This window comes from Chenopodium quinoa, unplaced genomic scaffold (assembly GCF_001683475.1).
Source record: "Chenopodium quinoa cultivar QQ74 unplaced genomic scaffold, ASM168347v1, whole genome shotgun sequence".
Taxonomy (NCBI): Eukaryota; Viridiplantae; Streptophyta; class Magnoliopsida; order Caryophyllales; family Amaranthaceae; genus Chenopodium; species Chenopodium quinoa.
Window position 1 is genome coordinate 246,235 of NW_018743529.1, and position 17,912 is coordinate 264,146.

The following is a 17,912-nucleotide window of genomic DNA, read 5'->3' on the forward strand; positions in this document are numbered from 1 at the left end:
GTTTCTCAGCCGCCGCATGTTTCCTGGCAGAACCAGGAGAGCTCGCAACATTCGTCCTCCGGGTCTTGGAGTCCGGCTGTTGGGAAGAAGAGGCTCTTGGATTGCCCGTCTGGGAAAAAAAAAAAAAAAAAAAAAAAAAAAAAAAAAAAAAAAAAAAACACTCGGTCAGTATATGCATAAACCCAACTCCAAAAAGAGAGTGAAAGGTTCGGAGCTCACCAAGGGCGCCCCCTTGTTGGGGGAGTCGGTTGAGGATTGTTGCATGATGGAGGCTCGCACCATGGCCGCCGCAGTCTTGGAGGCGGTAATTTTGCTCATGGCGTCCGCTGCAAGAACAAATAGCAAAGTTAATAAAAAGTCATAACAGTAATGCATGGAAAAACAAAGTATTCGACAGGCCGGCTACCTCTTGAGCACCGACTGCTGAGGCCACAGGCGGCCAAAAAGTACTCGTCGTAGAGCCATTTGAAGCTCGGGACGCAGTGCAGGGGTACTTGCTCTCGTACCCCTGTAGTAGAGTCGACCCTTGACTCTACTTTAAAGAGTCCTTTATCCAGGATCTCTTTCTTAGCCTTGGGGGGAACATGCGGCATGCTGTGGCCGCCTGCAAGAAGAGGCAGATTCCTGTTCCACCTGTTGAAGCGCTTGTTCAGCTCTGTGTCTGAACTTTCAATGATAAGGAAAGTGCTTCGCCAATCCTTCCACTTGTTTGCTTTACCTCTTGTCATGAGGTAGCCTCTGTGGCTCATCAATTGTTACCATCCAGTACCGCCTGCCTTAGGGGTCCGGCTGAGGTAGTTCATGTGGGCGAAAGCCTCGAAGTTTGGCTCCACCCCGTGCAGTTCGCACCCGGTCACATAGCCGAGTACGTTGACCCAGGAGTTTGGGGCTAACTGCCATAACCCCAACTCATACCCATCCAAGATCCGCTGAACAGCCGGATGTAGTGGGAAGCGCAGCCTAGCCTTGATGGCCGCCTCGTAGCAGCCAAAGCAGGCGCCATCATAACTAGTACCAGCCGGCCAGACGACTGTGTCTTCTAGATCCGACACGAAAACTAAAAAGCCGGGGCCCATTGTGTGGTTCGCAATAAAGCTCCCCACTTTCTCTTGCATAGCCGTGATCCGGCCTCGTGGGACAGTGAAGTAGTAGGGGGTATTTTGCACTCGCTAAGAGGCGGATGGTTCCGCCCAATTGTCCCCCTTCTCAACTGCGTGAGAAAGCCTCGCCTCTTGTAGGCGGCTGTTTTTCTCTTATGTGCCCAGAGAAGTATGACCAGAAGAGCTAGATTCGGATTCGTCCTCTGACGAGTCCGAATAGGACGACTCCTCCCTTCTTTCAGAGGGGCCCGCCTTCTCTCCTTCAAAAGGGGCAGGAGAGAATGTAGACTTGTCAATTGTAAAATTGGAAGGGGTCAGTTTGACTCCTCCCTCAGAACTGTCGGCTTTCAAGCCGCTTTGTTTCACTTCCACATCTGGCGCCTGGTCAGATGTTTCACTAATCGGCACCCTGTGGGAGGAGCCGTCTGAGTTCGAAATCCTAGCAGTTCTTTTTGTTCTGGCCATCATGTTGTGCATAGACACAAAGACATTCGGACTTTGTATAAAGGGCAAAGATGGGTCCGGAAAAGGGCAGGCGGCACTCCTAGTCCTAGATTCAGCCGTCCCCGGTGACCGGCTGATCACTAACCTAGGTCATGTCGTGTGCTTCCGTGGTGCCATTTCAAAAAAGAATAAAATTAGGAGTAAATTAAGAGTAAGAGAACCGACGGTTACCTGAACGAGTGAAGTTGACGGAGTTCTGGAAATCCTGTGTAGTCGGCTTGTCAGGGCAGGCGGTAGGCAGAAAGGGTCCGAAATGTCAGAGCAAGTTCAGGGGTCCGAATGTTCTCTCTAAAAAGTTCTCAAGTGTGAAAATGACTGAAGTCAACACTCCCTTATATAGGCGAAGTGAGAAGGCGAAGGGTCACTTCCAAAATTCAAAATTTGGGCGGGAGAATCACTCGGCCTTTCGCCGAGTGACACCTGTAGCAGGTCGTCGCCTGTTACAGTGCGACACCTGTCACAAGTAACACGTGACCAGTCACGTGCCACTTGTGAGGGGCAAATGATTAGGGAATTTCGCTCCCACCAATTGGAATGCGCCACGTGGGCCAATCAGGTCCTGCCAAGTGTCCCCCAGTTGGAACTGTCAGGGTTTGCCACGTGGCACACGCCTATTTGTCCACCCTGGACCTATTATGTCATGACACGTGGCATCCTCCATGCCTAATGGAGAAACCGGCCACCTAGGCCCAACTTCCAAGGGAAGCCCAATCAGCCCTAGGTTAACCTAAACCTAGGATTGACACGTTTCCCAAGGTTATAAATACCTCCCTTAATCCTCATTAAGGGGGATTACGCACATTTAACACTCTCACCTAGAGAGACCCAATCACTTTTATTTCCGCATTAATTACTCCTTAATCAAGTACTAACTTGACCGTCGGAGGCGGATCTCCAATCATCTGGAGCATCCGTTTGTTTTGCAGGTACAGGCGTCCGGTTCCAGTCTCGGAATTGTAACTCTCCCGCAGGACATCAGAAAACCCCGAAACACAAGTGACAGCAAGATGTCTGCCTGTTAGTAGCAGAAAATCACTTATTTATTAACTAACATATTGAGGGATAATGGTACTAAATTAGACATCCCTCATGAAAGAAAACTATCCTGAAACCACCAAATCACTTCTGTAAAGTTATATGGCATGGAAGAATATAGACCCTTCTAGTTGAAAAGGAAGAAAAAGTCCAACCTAACCTAGGCAACTAATGAGGATGAAGGGCACCAAAGTAGGAAGAGGGTCAAACAAATGACCATCTGTTTAAATGTTATAGCCCTCAACTTCTTCATTCCAAACCGACAACAACAAGATGCAAGCATTTATCCTAGGTAGCAGCAGGCAATAACATGATGGAATCATACTTCTACTGTTTTTTTTACTTGCAACGCTTTAACTTTTAAGCTATTCATATACTTTAATATTGTTTGAAAGACACAAAATCAAGCAACTAATTTTAATGGATTATAATTTTTTTACGGAAAAACTGATGCATAGTCTTACAAGAGCTTTAAATATCAAGTACTTGTAAATATAATTTTTTTACAACACAAACCCCAAGGAGAAAATAAGGCGGAAATGTAACTGTATTAGACTTAAAGACAATATAGCATAAGAAATCAACAATTTCAATCCGGTCATAAGCCATCAAACAAATTCTAAATGACATTATTGAACAACTATCGCTCAGCATTAAACCATAGTGCGTGCAACTATGTTTCTGCTTAGATGAGACAGAGATCAAGGTTGGAAAGTGATCTCCCTATTCTTAAACTATAGTAATACACCTCAACATGATAATCTTATACGATAATAGTATATAGCTATGACAAAGCATTGAGCAACCATAACAACCATATATAGGATTGCTACCGCAATTAAACAAGTCACGGAAACCACAATAATAAGATAAACAATTATAAGAGTCAACCAGCAAGCTTAAAACCATCAAGATGATAACTAAGAACGCAAACAAAAAAACTAATCATGCATATTACACTATTTCAGTAATTGTCAAGGAAAGCAGGATTATTTTACTTCTTATGCTTTAATATTGTTTGAAAGACACAAAATCAAGAAACTAATCAAGAAATTATATTCCTCAAAAAGACACAAATACATAAACTATTCACATGCAAATCAGATCGAAATTCAACAGAACCCCATTTGATTCAATCAAAATTCGAAAAAGCACATATTTTTAGGGTTATTTGATTCAATTATCAAATTATACCCGAAAAATAACATATTTTAAGGGATATTTGATTCAGTTACAAATTAGGGTCGAAAATTCAAAGGGAAATTTGATTCAAACATTAAAAATAGTTGAGATTTCAAACCCTAAACTTACCACATTGACTATTAAAATGAATCAGATTCAAACAACAAGTTACCTCAGAAGCTGCCTCTTCAATGGGGGATACACAGATTAGAAGGCGCCGTCTGCTTGAAACTAAACCTTAACTACCGAAACTCACTCCAACCACCCTGAAATACTCAACACTCACCCGAAAACACCCACCCAGAAAATTCGAAAATCCGAAAACACTCACTCCAAATACGATTGATCTAGAAAGAGAAAGCGAGGGTGTATATTTAGAGGGGGTAGGTGGCCGCCGCAGGTGGAGAAGGAGATTGAAGGAGAGAGAAAAGGAAAATGAAAGAGTTGGAGGAAAGAGAAAGAAAGAAAGAAAGAAAGAAAGAGTATACATTTAGAGGCAGATCAGACCGGGTTTTTTTTTAAGCAATTTTCGCACCGGTTTGATTGGAACCGGTGCGAAAACTCTATTTCCCAATCCCGCCCATTTCTTTTCCCACCGGTTTTGAAGAACCGGTGCGAAAAATGCGGTGCGGAATTCAATTTTTCTACTAGTGAAAGATTACTATTATAAAAGTTGAAGGATTACCCAATCATCAAAGTTGTTACAACAATCTAGAGGAAAGCTTAAATATTTGATTACAAAGATTGAATGTTGAAGACTAATGTTTTCTCTCTCTAAAAGACATGTATTTTCTCTCTCTAAAAAAGTTTTTGATGCCAATAGAATAGTGAATGAATGAAAAACTCAAGCTAAAGACTATTTCTAGTCTTCTACTATAATGAGGAAGATGGGCAAGGGAGAGGGCTCTCCAAACAGGCTGCCGCGCCCTCTCCAAGCTAGGTAATAAGTTCGCCAAACCCAGATAGCCGCGTCCGCGGACAATAAAGCCGCGCCCGCGGGTCTCTTTGCCGCGCCTGCGGCTCGCCATCTCTAGAAACTCGTGCTTGCTCAAGATATCCCTGTCCGCGCCCGCAGCCTTGCATATCAGCGCACCCTCTCCCTTTTGGCATCTCCACTCCATCTAGCAATCAATAATTCGCCCACGAGTGCTAGGAGCACACACAAATAAAAGGTAAAATGTGGAGGAAAAGATAAAAGTGAAGGGAAAAACACGAGAGGGAGCTAAAGTAACTAAAATAGAATAAAAAGTGCTAAGAAGAGGCATAAACAAGTGGTAAATCGGGGGAATTCTCTAATGAAAGAGGGTGAATCGGTGGCATAAATGCCACTCATCAAAATCCCCCACACTTGCCTTTTGCTTGTCCTCAAGAAAAACTAATAGAAGAAAGACAAAACAAACACTACAAAGACAAACACAACATGGCAACGCTTAAAAAAGCAACATCAAATTTCAAGGTGAACAAATTCTTCATTCGGACTCAACCACGATGAACAAACGTCAAAGAATACTAGTCCTTCTCAATTACATAATGCATGCATGCTTCAAGATGCTAATGGTTGCAAGAGTCAAGCCTAAGCTAAGCATAGAGAACTAGTGAGTCATTCTCTGCCCTAGTCCCCTCTAAAACGGTCCACGTTCTCCCCACTAGTTTCAAATCGTCCCCCTAAATGGCTCCTCGTGATTCCACGAAGGAACCGGAAAAAGATTCATTTTGAGGAGGTAAAAGATCATCCCGACCTCTCAACTATGTATGCTCTCTCCATAGGGTTGACAACCATCTCCCTCCACCGGTTATTGACCACACACCCCTAAAGTCTAAGGGCCTTTACTAGGGTTGTAATGATTCGGCTCCAGGTAGAGGTAGGGAGAACATTTGAAATAGTGGTGGTAAGTCCTAAGTGAAGCAAGAGAGTGGCCAATTCTCATGGACAAAACTTAAGAAACAACCACAACTTAAACGGTCAACCAACATTTCGATTTCATCGCATTACCAACCTTATTCAAGTATATACAAAATAAATAATTTTCTCATTTTTTTTTCAATCATTTCGCATCACTCTTCTCAAATTTTTCTTGCATGCCCATATTTAGGCTTACTTTTCAAGTCTTTTCTTCCAAACCAATTCCATATATGATTCATGTTCATATTCATGACGCTCTTCACACTAGCCTCACAAGCCAAATGCTTCACTAACTAAAAGGGTTGGTAAACATAGGTCATTAGGCTTGGAATGGGGTTGAGACAAGAGTGGGAAACATTAGGCTCAAATTGGTTGGCAAGAAGGTTGATGCAAAAAGGAAAATCAAATTTGTAACTAAATAAAAAAGAATATAAACAAAAATGAGAAATAGTGCCCTTTTCCTCCCCTAGGAGTCCTAGGTCATGATCTCGGGAGCTAGTAATCAACACAAGGATTCAAACATGCATAGTCGAGGATCCTAAAACGCCGCTCAACAAATTGATCAAGGCTTGAACAAAGTGAACCTCACAAGGGACGAGAAAGGTAAGCAAATACCAACTAGTGGGCTTTAAATCCACTACAGGGAGCAACTCCATCTTACCACATCCCGTGAACTAGGGGTTCAAACGCCCTCACAAGTTCTACCCTTGCTACCTTAGCTAAGGCTCGTCTAATTCAACCAAAAGCAATCTCAAAATGTGCATGTCATCACAAAATTAAGAAAAAACAAGCATTCTAGGGCGCATCATCACGAAAATAGAGTCCAAATATGCCATGCTAATTCCAAAGGAAAAATAACTACATCATCATGCCATGGTCATGTTTGTCACACGAAAGAAAATGAAACAAAAGAAGGAAGAATTCAAGAAGGTTCACATATGAGGCATAAAGATCCAAATAAATCCCAATCGACAAACAAGTGATCGTTCGATAACAAAACCAACGATCCCAGGTTCCTTGGAACCGCATGCAAACATCCTCGAACCATTCAACTCCTTCCTAAGCTAAATCCTAAACTAAATACAACACAAGAAGAAAAAAAAAAGGTAAAGGAAAGATCTCACCCATGTCTCCTGAAGAAAGAATAGAGCAACCATGCAATTTACCGTGTCTCCACATGTCGCTTCCAATTTCTTCCAAGCTACAAGAGAGAGAAAAGAAAAGAAAAACAAGACAAGCACTGCAAAGAGAAAGAATTGTTAGTACTATAGAGAGAAAAATCCATGAACTCAATTCTTTGGGTACGACCTACTACCCAAATATACCATCATCATGAAATCATCATCATCAAATCATTGTCATCGTATCATCATCATAGAAATGAACAACAAAGACACCAAACAACAACAACAACGCTACCAACAACACCTACACCCAAAACCCCTAAATAGTCCCTTGAGTCCTAAGTGCCTTTCCCCCACACTTACCTAAAGCATTCCCTAACACTCTCTTTTGACTCAAACACCCCCCCACACTAGAAAGCATCGTCCTCGATGCGTCACAAGTACATGGAATAAAAGGGGAGGGACAACAAAGGGAGGGAACAAAAAGACCAAGGGGGAAATTAGTTTCCACTAAGGCCAGCACCGCCGTCATCCGCACTCCAACTGTCGTAGGAGAAACCTGAGGGGGGGCCATATGGGTCCCAACCTCCGGTGTAGCCAGGAGGCCACCCATAATGACCCTTGAAAAGGTTGAGTTGGGATGTGGATAACTAGTCAAAAGGCTAGGGTTAGATTAGAGGTGAGGGGTGAGAGGGATCAACGTAGGGGTAGTTAGGGTCACCCCTATAATCACTCCCACCCGATACCCGGTAGTCATATTGACCGGACTCATCGGGGAACTCACGCCTAGGCACATTGGGGTCTGAAGACCCCTGCCAATAGAGGTACGTAGGATGGTTGTCACCCACCCAAGATGGCACGGGCCCTTGTTGGGCCGGCACATAAGGGTAGTTAACCGGGGGAATGACATCCCCTCTACGTACACTAGCATCGTACAGGGCGTTAGTTTGGAAAGAAAGGTGTTGATGGGAAGCAAACATACCTTGCATGCCAAGTTGCATGCTTTCCATTTGGGCACTCATTGCTTCCATTTGCTATTGCTAGTCAGGTTGATGTTGTTGTTACTGCCTTCTTCCTTGTTGTTGGGACTGTTGTTGTTGCTGACTTTGAGAGGTGGCCCTCATCACGCTCTCATCTTCCTCATGCTCAAAACCTTCACCGGACCCCTCACCCGTCTCCATCCTTGCACTAGGTAGGATACCCGAATCCTTCTTTACCCACCAAGGGTAATTTACCCCCTCCCTCGTGAAGGAAGTGTACTCCGGCTTGGGGAGGAAGCAATGGTGCTCATGAGAGACAAGCAAGCTCCAACTCCTTCCTCGATCCTCAGTATCTGCGATGAATTTCATGGTGTTCAACTGATCGAGGTCGAGCCAAATGTCGCTCCTATCACTCTTCCCTACAGGGGTACAGGACTCCAATTTATCCATATGACCCAACTTCTTGGCTATCCGAGTGATCATCCCGCCAAAATGGATCTCCCCCTACTTTGTGCCCGAGAGGACACCTTCATTGCACTTAGTAAATAGAAACCCGAAGTTCATTCTATGCCCAATCTCCGGCTGCGTAGCTAGCCATAATATCCGGATTTCCTCGGTTGTAATCTTCCCCAAGTCTTGCTTATTAAAGACCATGTACCCGAGAATTCGATGCAGAAGTCTGATGGCTGGGTGCATGATTTGGCTGGCCAAGGAATACTTGGAGTTGAAGGCATCCATCCTCGAGATGACCTTCCACCAATGAAGGGGCTCATAGGCATGGAGTCCCTCATGCTCGGGGAAGAACATATCAGCATCCGGGTTTAGGTCCAATAATTGGTTAAACTAGCGGAGGGTGAGGGTTTCTTTTTTGTTAAAGAGTTGGAAGGAGATGGTGAGGTCCTTATCCCCTGCGGCATGACACTCGAAAGAGGCAAGAAACTCAAGAGTGGGCTCCTTGAAAGTCCGGTAGGCACTTGTTACAAACAAGCCTAACCGGAGATTGTTGAATAAGAACCAACAATCGTCGTCAATGCCGAGTTTTATGGTGGTGGGTTGGTGGTAGTGCTTGGTTTGCCTCAGTTTTCTATTTTGAAGGTTGTCGTAGATGGGCCTGTGGTTTTTACTGTGGAATTTGAGGGGTGGTAAAGGTGGTGGAGCGGTTTGTTCACTTTGTTGGGGATTTAAGGATGTTGAACCTTGAGTTTCTTTCCCACTTTTTCTTTTCTTTGACCCGAAAACCATTTTCACCAATAGCAATATGCAATCCAATACAACAACAATCACACCACAATAATTCCCCAAATTCAATCAACCACAACAATGAGCACACTTCCAAAATCACAAAGCACAACTCAAATCAAGCAACCTAATTGAACGATCAACTAACAAGACAACAACAACTCAACAATTAACAATGCAAAATAGGATGAATTAACATTAAATAGGCATGCAACCATCAAGAATTCCAACCTGAAAAATCACAAGCATGAAATTTTCTCAATCAAAAATATACTTCAAATTCAAAGGAAATTAGAGTAAGGGAGAAATTTATACCAACAATGAGTACCAAAGACTACTCCAACTAGCCCTTTGAAGAAGAAATCCGAGCACACCTTCAAAAGCCCTTCAATGGTGAAAACAATCCGACTTAAAGAGTGACACCGAAATTGGGGTTTTTTAGGGGTGAAATTTCAGGTTTTTGTTGAGAAAATTTGAAAGAAAGTGATAGAATTTGATGGAGTTTGATGATTTGGGTTTAAATTTTGATGAAGTTTGAGTTAGGGTTTGAAAGGAGTGAAGTTTAGAGAGAGAAGGGCTGAAAATTCTGAAAATTTGCTGTTTTTTGGTTTCGATTTTTGCTGAGAAAAACTCATAAAAACCGCAGACCCGACTACCGCGCCGACGGGGGTAAAGGCCGCGCCCGCGGGTCTTCCTGCCCGCGCCCGCGGGTCTATGTGTCGCGCCCGCTCCTTGGCATCTCCAGTTTGCTGCAAGTTTTGATGAACACCTGGTCGTGCCCACGAGATTTAACACCGCGCCCGCGGCCTGGAATGCCTCGCCCGCAGATTGAGAGCCCGCGCCCTCTCCCAGGCATCTCCTGGGCATCTCCACTTCACCTTGAAAATCTGAAGAAGCCCTGTCCGCGCCTGCGGGTCTTAGGGCCGCGCCCGCGAGCCTCGATGTAGCGCCCTCTCCATGGCTTTTCCAGGGCATCTCCACTTTCATTTCTTCTTTTCTCCTTAACTTCTCCAAACCCAACTTTGGAGACCAAATTCCCAAAGATCCAAGTACCTATTAGAAGAGCAAAACACATACAATAAGGAACTAAAGAAAAATCATCCAAAATTAATCAAACACAAGAAACACAAAACCAAAAGAGTTAAGAACTCGGGTTGCCTCCCGAGAAGCGCTTCTTTAAAAGGTCATTAGCTTGACCATAACACATCATTATCAAGAAAGTGGCTTAGGATCCGATGGATCGAGTCTCATGCACTCAATTATGCCAACTTGATCATTGCAATGGTAGAGCTTCAAACGGTGGCCGTTAACCATGAACTTGTTCCCTTCCGCCTCCAACTCAAAAGACCCGTAAGGAGTAGTCTTTGAAATTTTGAAAGGCCCCAACCACTTGGATTTTAGTTTCCGAGGAACAACCGAAGCCTAGAGTTAAACAACAACACCTTGTCTCCAACCTTGAAGCTCTTGTTCTTTATATATCGGTCGTGCCATCTCTTAGTCCTCTCCTTGTAGAGCCTCGAGTTCTCGTAAGCATCATAACGGAGCTCCTCAAGTTCATTGAGCTTAAGCAATCTTTTCTCACCCGCCAAGGACATGTCCATGTAAAGCTCTTTGATCGCCCACCAAGCCTTATATTCCAACTCAACCGGCAAATGACAAGCCTTCCCATAGACCAACCGGTAGGGGGTTGTGCCAATGGGAGTCTTGTATGCCGTCCTTAAAGCCCAAAGCGTGTCATCAAGCTTGAGAGACCAATCTTTTCTAGTCTTGTTCACAATCCTTTCAAGAAGGTTCTTGATCTCTCTATTTGACACCTCCACTTGTCCTTGAGTTTGTGGGTGGTAAGGTAGACCAACCTTGTGATGAACCCCATATCTCTTGAGGAGAGCTTCGAATTTCTTCTTGGAAAAATGAGAACCACCATCGCTGATTAGCACTCTAGGCACCCCAAACCGTGGAAATATGACCTTCTTGAGAAGCTTGAGCACCACTTTGTGGTTGTTGGTGGGGGAGGGTATAGCTTCAATCCATTTAGTCACATAATCCACCGCCACCAGGATATATAGATTCCCACAAGAAGAAACAAAAGGACCCATGAAGTCAACACCCCAAACATCGAATGGCTCCACTTCCAAAATGTTTTGTTGAGGCATCTCATCTCTTTTTGTTATGCCACCACTCCCTTGGCATTTGTCACACCTTGAAACGAACTTGTGAGCATCTTTGTGCATTGTTGGCCACCAAAGAAGAGTTTAAGAGATCTTCGCTACGGTCTTTTCGACTCCTCCATGACCTCCACATGGCAATGAGTGGCAATTCTCAAGAACTCTTTCGATCTCATGATCCGGAACACATTTCCGGAAAAGGCCATCTCAACATTTCTTGAACATGTAAGGGTCGTTCCAAAAATATCTCCTCACTTCCTTGAAAAACCTCTTCTTTTGTTGAGAGGAGAAATCCGGAGGAACAACTCCACAAGCTAGATAATTAGCTATGTCCACGTACCAAGGGCTAGGTGTTGAAGCCATGGCCATGAGGGTTTCAAATCCCACCTCCTCATTGATTGGGACATCTTCCTTATTCACAAAAGGAAGCCTAGACAAATGATCCGCGACATAATTCTTCGCTCCCTTTTTATCCCTCATTTCCATGTCGAAATCTTGGAGCAAAAAAACCCAATAGATAAGACGCGGTTTTGCTTCCTTTTTGGTCATAAGATAGCGGACCGCTATGTGATCCGTGTATACAATCACCTTGGAGCATATGAGATAGGACCTAAATTTGTCCATGGCAAACACAACTGCAAGCATTTCCTTCTCCGTTGTTGTATAGTTCTTTTGAGCCTCATCAAGCGTTCTACTTGCATAGTAGATGACATGAGATCTTCCTTCCTTCTTTTTCCCAAGTACCGCACCTACTACAAAATCACTTGCATCGCACATTAGCTCAAAAGGCAAGCTCCAATCCAGAGCTTGCACAACATGAGAGGAGATGAGAGCTTCCTTGAGTTTTTAAAATGCCTCAAGGCAAGCCTCATCAAAATTGAACACAACATCCTTTTTGAGTAACTCGGTTAAGGGCGCGATTGATGAAATTTTTTTGATAAACCTCTGGTAAAAACCGGCATGCCCTAAAAAGGCTCTCACTCCCGTAACGGAGGTAAGAGAGGGCAACTTAGCAATCACCGAAACCTTAGCCGAGTCAACTTCAATGCCCTTTTTTGATACTTTGTGGCCTAGGACAATACCTTCCTCGACCATAAAATGGCACTTCTCCCAATTCAACACCAAACTCGTCTCTTGAAACCTTTTCAAAACTTTTTCAAGGTTATAAAGACATGTGTCAAAAGACGAGCCACCAACACTTAAATCATCCATAAAACCTTCAATCTCATTCTCAAGCATTTCAGAAAAAATAGAAGTCATGCATCGTTGGAAAGTTGAGGGGGCATTGCATAACCCGAATGGCATTCTTAGGTATGCAAATGTCCCATATGGACATGTAAAAGTAGTTTTCTCTTGATCACTTGGATGGATAGGAATTTGGAAAAAGCCAGAATATCCATCCAAGAAGCAATGAAAGGCATGATGGGAGAGTCTCTCCAACATTTGGTCTATGAAGGGGAGAGGAAAATGATCTTTCCTAGTGTTTTTGTTCAACTTCCTATAATCAATGCACATCCTCCACCTGGTAACCGTCCGGGTGGAGATTTCCTCTCCTCCTTCTCCTTTGACAATGGTCATTCCACCTTTCTTTGGAACCACGTGAACCGGGCTAACCCACTTGCTATCGGAGAAAGCATAGATTATACGTGCTTCACGTAATTTCAAAATTTCTTTTTTGACAACCTCTTGGAGGTTGGGGTTCAACCTCCTTTGAGGCTTAATTGAGGTGGATTGATCATCCTCAAGGTGAATACGATGCATGCACAAAGAAGGACTAATATCCTTGATATAATCAATGCTATACCATATCACATTTTTATATTTTCTCAAAACAACAAGCAATTTTCCAAATCAAGCCCATCAAGGGTAGCATTGACAATAATAGGGTATTCCCCTTCATTTCCAAGATAACCATATTTCAAAGAAGGGGGAAGGGGTTTGAGTTCTACCTTGGGAGGCTTGGAACTCTCCTCCAATTTTTCTTCTACAAGTTCCAGCTCATCATCCCTAGGATCATCCTCTTCCTCCTTTTTGGCTTCGTCAATGGCCATGACGAACTCTTTTGCTTCTTGAGAGTGGTACTCTTCTTCGCATGTAAGAGCTTCAACCATTGTATCTTGAGGACTCATCACAACCCTTCCCAACCGATCCAATTCTTCATTCACAACATCAACCCTATAGCACTTCTCAACCATGGGGGTCTTGAGTAACTTAGAGAATTCAAAAACAATTTTCTCATCGGCTACCTCACATGTAATGGTGTTGTTCTTGCAATTGATTACCGCCCCCAAGGTCTTAAGAGCTTCACGGCTCAAAATCAAGGGAGTATCCACATCTTCCTCCATATCCATCACTACAAAATCATAAGGCACATAGATGTGCCCAACTTGAATAGGGACATCTTCAAGCTCACCACAAGGTAGCTTCACCGAACGGTCGGCCCATTGAGCAATGGATAGAGGGATCAAACTAACACTTCCTCCAAGATCGGCTAAGACACCCCTAGCTTCCATGTTCTCAATCTTAACCGGCAAGGTGAAACTTCCCGGATCCTTTTTCTTCTTTGGCATCTTATGTTGAACAAGTGCACTCACTTGATGGGGGAGAGTGATAAGCTCATCATTGAGCTTTCTCTTGTTGGTGAGAATGTCTTTCAAGAACTTGGAGTATGAAGGCATTTGTGTGACAACTTCGATGAAAGGGAGGCTTATGTGCAAGTTCTTCATCACACTTAGAAACTTTGCAAATTTGTCATTCAATTTTCTCTCTGCAAGTCGACCAGGAAACGGAACCGGTCCATCAAGATTTCTAGCCTCAGTAGAAGTTGAGGATGTTACCACATCCTTAGACTTCTTTTTCTCCATACTTCTCTCTTTCTCATCAACCTTCTCTTCTTCAACTTCTTTATCTTCACTCACACTCTCTTCTCCTTCCTTCTTTTCCTTGTCGTCCCCCTCCTTGGGACCCTCATAGGATGTGCCCGATCTCAATGTGATTGCCTTGCAAGAGTCGGGTTTCACAATGTTGGAAGGGTTGGTTTGTGATTGCCCGGGTAAAGTAGAAGATGAGTTGAAAGGAACTCTCTCGGCCAATTGAGCTAGTTCTGAATCAACCATCTTGTTATGAGCCTTGACCTCTTGCATTTGTTGATTCACGGCTTGAAGTTGTTGAAGAATTTGGGTTTGAGTAGAATCGGGTTGCGATGCTTGCTCTTGACTCCTTTGAGTCGCTTGATTTTGATTTTGGTATTGGTGTTGATTATTTTGTTGGTGGTTCCTTGGATAGTTTCCCCTTGGGTTTTGGTTTTGGTATTGGTTTTGGTATGGAGGAGGGTTTTGATATTGGGGGTTAGAGTTGTATGGCTGTTGAGCTTGTTGATTCCATTGTTGTGGTTGGGTTGCAAATCCGGGTGGTGGTTGTCTCCAAGCTAGTCCACCGCCACCTCCCCTATATCCGTCTTGCCTTGTGTTATAAGCCGCTACATTGTCCGGGCTCAAACCTCCACAATAAGATGTATCGTGGTTGGTGCCACCACAATTTTGACAAGAGAAAGAGTTGACTTGGGATGAGCTTGCACCACTATTGATATTGGTGATTAACTTTGCAAGCCCTTTTGTTAAAAGCTCAATTTGATGTTGCAATTGATCGACCTTTTCCAACTCATACTTTCCACCCTTCTTCGGTGGATTCCTCCTTCTACCGCCCCAAGAGTAGTTCTTCACTACCTCTTCGATTGTTGCTTCAACTTGCTTTTGAGGGATTTTGATCAATTGTCCACCCGCCCCCGCATCCAAGTTAGCTCTAGACATAGGTTCCAAACCATCATAGAAGCACCTCATGAGCAAGCTTTGATTGTATTCATGATGGGGACATGCTTGCACCAACTCTTTGAACCTTTCCCAAGCTTCACTAAGGCTTTCATCCGCCTCTTGTTCAAATGATGCAATCTTCCTCCTCATCTCGGCGGTCTTCTCTTCGAAAATGAACCTTTTCAAGAATGCTTGGACAATCTCCCTCCATGTTGTGAGAGAATTAGGCTTGACTTGCTTGAGCCACTTCTTTGCTCTTCCCGCAAGAGATTGTTGGAATAGATGCATTTAGATGTATTCCTGGGAAACTTTATTGGTTTGTATCATGGCACAAAGCTCGAGGAACCTATCAAGGTGCTCAATAGGATCTTCACTTAGGGAACCCAAAAATTGCTCCGCTTGGACCATTCTTGTGTATTGTGGATGGATGGTAAAGTTGGTCTCCGTGACCGGTAGCAATATCCCACCGGTTAGCTCATAATCCTCCGGATTACCAAACTCACGAAATAAAATATCATTCTCTTGCCTCGCCATATCCTCGCTTTGGGAGTGTGAGGACTAAGAATCACTCTCACTATCAAAAATAGCACCAAGACCTCGCCCCTCTTCTTTGATAAAGTCTACAGACTTGTCTCAAGGTGCGGTCAATCTCGTGATCAATGCTGTGAGTAGGAGGTCTCTGGGATCTTCTTTGCATCCAGCAAAGCTAAGCAAACTATTAGCAATGACTAGCAAGTGGAAAAAGAACAAAGTAAAGAGCAACAAATCCAATAATAGCGCAAATTAAGAGTGCAAAACAAGTCAGTTTCCCGGCAACGGCGCCAAAAATTTGATCGGTTGACAATAGGTCGTTGGTCTACTATCCTAGATCAAATTTACAATTTTTATTTCCTAACTTAACTCTATCAATTTTAGTCAAGATAGTGGCAAGCTAGGGTCGATTCCCAAGGAAACGAGGGTTGAGCACAATCAATACGATATCTAGGACAAGTTTCTAGTGACAAGAAAAAGGGGTATTATGGGTTGATGTTAAAGACTTCTATGACCAAACTAATTACCAAAAACAGGAACTAAGTTAAACTAAAGACGAAGGGATTTAACTAGGCACTCTAAATGAAAACAAAACACAAGATTATAGTGATATCAATGGCAAAAAGCGCTAGGGAGAGGGGGTTCCAATCATGACCAACAAGACACCAATGAGAATCAATAAGGAAATACACCAAGGAGTTCAAACTCTACTCAAAGCAATTCATTCTCATGCAACTACTCAAAGCAAGTTGATGAAATTAATCAACCCCAAACTAGATCGTTCTCATGCATCTAATCTAGGACTAAAACATTGGGGTTATAGGTGCACACAATAACTCCAAGCATATTAAGCACAAATCATCAACTCAAGGTAGATTCCAATCAATAATCAATAGGAACTCAAATAAACATGATTTTCACCCCCTTCCCTAGCTTAAAATCTAAGCTAGAGAAAGAAAAATAGCCATGACAACCAAGCTAAACAAGTATTCAATCCTAATGCAACCTAGCATGATTCTAAGTCAAAGAGAAATCAAAGAAACTAATAAAGCATGAATATTTATGAGGAAAACATGAGTAAAAACAATAAAACTAAGTATTAGGGGAATAAGAGAAAAGATTACTATTATAAAAGTTGAAGGATTACTCTATCATCAAAGTTGTTGCAACAATCTAGAGGAAAGCTTGAATATTTGATTACAAAGATTGAATGTTGAAGACTAATGTTTTCTCTATCTAAAAGACATGGATTTTCTCTCTCTACAAATGTTTTTGATGCTAATAGAATAGTGAATGAATGAAAAACTCAAGCTAAAGACTATTTATAGTCTTCTACTATAATGAGGAAAATGGGCAAGGGAGAGGGCTCTCCAAACAGGCTGCCGTGCCCTCTCCAAGCTGGGTAATAAGTTCGCCAAACCCAGATAGCCGCGCCCACGGGCCTCTTCGCCGCGCCTGTGGCTCGCCATCTCTAGAAACTCGTGCTTGCTCAGGACATCCCTGTCCGTGCCCGCGGCCTTGCATATCAGCGCGCCCTCTCCCTTTTGGCATCTCCACTCCATCTAGCAATCCATAATTCGCCCACGAGTGCTAGGAGCACACACAAATAAAAGGTAAAAAGTGGAAGAATAGATAAAAGTGAAGGGAAAAACACGAGAGGGAGCTAAAGTAACTAAAATAGAATAAAAAGTTCTAAGAAGAGGCATAAACAAGTGGTAAATGGAGGGAATTCCCTACTGGAAGAGGGTGAAACGGTGGCATAAATGTCACTCATCAGTTCATTGATGACATATTGGTGTACTCGAGGAATGAGGAAGAACATGCTCAGCATTTGAGAACCATTTTGGAAACTCTTAGAAGTAACAAGTTGTATGCCAAGTTTTCAAAGTGTTAGTTCTGGTTAGAAAAGGTTGCATTTATGGGGCATTACATTTCTAAGGGAGGTGTATCAGTGGATCTTGTAAAGATCATGGCGATTAGTGAATGGCCTACTCCTAAGAATGTGACTGATGTTCGTAGTTTCTTGGGATTATCTGGGTATTATAAAAGTATTGTTAAATACTTTTTAAAGATAGCCAGACTCATGGCTGATTTGAGTATTTTTACCCCGCCACGTGGACGAACCAGAGTCTGACACGTGTCACCCAAGGGAGAGTCCAAAGTGGACCTACTAGGGCTCGACATGTGGCAGGCATATATTCCAAATGGGTTTGGCGGCCTTCAAGGCCCGAATTCCGAGGTAGCCTGTTGGACCTAGGTTTCCGTAGGCACGAAACCCAAGACCTTATAAAAGGGAGATGTTTCCACCTAGGAATGGGGGAACACACTTAATCAAAGAGA